Raw genomic sequence first — 1,875 nt, forward strand, 5'->3', positions numbered from 1 at the left:
CCCCCCGACTACTTGACTCAAGTTTGCGCCTATAACCACAACCTGCTTTGAACAGAGCCTCAGAGCAGTCACATGGGAAGGGTTCGAACCTGCTTGTAGATATTGTTCCTCTTTTTCATTTTTCAATAATGTCTCTTGTCGCTGATGTCCACATGTGCTGCCCTTGTGTGTATCCAAAAAGATGGACTTTGTTTTTGGTTCTGTTACCTTTCATTTTCCTCCTTTGAGTTTGGGCTGAGCAGTGAAGTCAGAGCAAGGACACTCGTTTCATGAGAGGAAGTCCCACATTGTACTTATTGTTTGATTTTCTTGTATCTATATTAATGAGATGAAACCCCTCTTGTAGAATATTTTGTATTGCTCGCATTGTAAGACAGTGAGAGGACGGAGGTGCAATATGAAGAGAATTCAGCTACTGAATGGAACCTCAGCAACTGCCCATAGGGTGTCATATAATATAGATACATATAAATATATTTAAAGTAACATCGGTAACTTAATGTGAATGTACATAGTATTTAAAGAGGTCCAAAAATGTGTTTGCCAAATAACAGAAACCTTTAAAGTTTAATGTCCAGAATATGATTTTCTCACAGTACATTTCTTTCTTGAATTTATCGATTCCTCTTTTTTTTTCTCTCACAAGCTAAACACTTTCAATTTTCACTAAAATCAAAGTGTCACGTGACCCTGAGTGGAGGAGACTGTTGGTAACAGAGGTAAAGTGGCTCCATAAAAGGGATGAAAACAGATTAAGGGTGGATGGATAAGACAAGACAAGGCTTCCTCATTTTCTTTCTGATTAGGCCTTAATTTGATATTTCAAAAGAATCACCCACATTGTATTACATTAAGAACAACCTCTGACAAATAATAAGATGTTTATGTTCCACTAAAATGTTATTGATTTGTATGGAATGGCACTATTGAGGCGAATTCTTGTTGATGCCATGTGCGTCATCCACCCCAGGTCAGTTTACATCCCGCAGGAGGGGACTCAACAGTGTGTGTCTTGGCGTGCTATTGATTAAAAAGCCCCAATATAGTCAGTACTTTAAAAAAAAAAAAAAAGGGATAATGGTGTTGTCTCAGTTTTAAATTTAGTTCATTCACACCTAGGAACTGTCAAACTTGATATAACATGTCAAGTGTTGTGTTTCTCACCATCCTTTTGGCTCAAGTGCCACTGTAGTGACCCTCTCTCTTGGTCCTCATCAACCCGTGTGTGTGTGTGTGCGTGTGTGTGTGGTTAGGAGTGTTTGTTTCCCCCAAGGTGCAGGACAAGCCATTACTGTAGGGTTAAGTGATATGCCAGTGTTAAGCTACAGTAAACTTCAAAGTTAATTTTGACACACAATCTTTGAAATGTTGCTGTCTTTTTTTTTTTACTGATTATTTTTTATTCGTAAAGATGCAATGTGAGCATAAGCTTGAGATCTGGGTCCAGACCAAGAGAGATGCATCACCTCTTTAGGTTTATGTTTTTTTTTGTTTGTTTTTTTTCAGCCCTTCCCACATGCTCCAGCAATATGATCACCCCTTGTAAACACATGTATGTTAAACAGTGTCAAGGCCTTTAAAAAAATTGTGTGAGCATAGCTGCTCAAACTAATTTTATATTGATCATTGTAAACCCTGCGTGGTTGGCCTCATACACACTTGGACCAAACTTGAAAAAAAAAAAAAAAAAAAGTAGGTAACTTGCTTTCTGCAGTGATTGGAATTTTTTTTTGGACTATCTGAGACATATAATTCAAATGGGATAAGCTACAAGGTACCCCTGCATCTGTGTGTAGCATTTATGCATTTGTGTTATGCTTACCGTAATTTGGTGTTGACCTCAGCCTTTTTGTGTCAGCCCCCCCCGCCCCCTCC

Source organism: Seriola lalandi, unplaced genomic scaffold (genome assembly GCF_002814215.2).
Source record: "Seriola lalandi dorsalis isolate HSWRI2012SDOR001 ecotype SW California unplaced genomic scaffold, Sedor1 jcf7180002054735, whole genome shotgun sequence".
NCBI classification, from domain to species: Eukaryota; Metazoa; Chordata; class Actinopteri; order Carangiformes; family Carangidae; genus Seriola; species Seriola lalandi.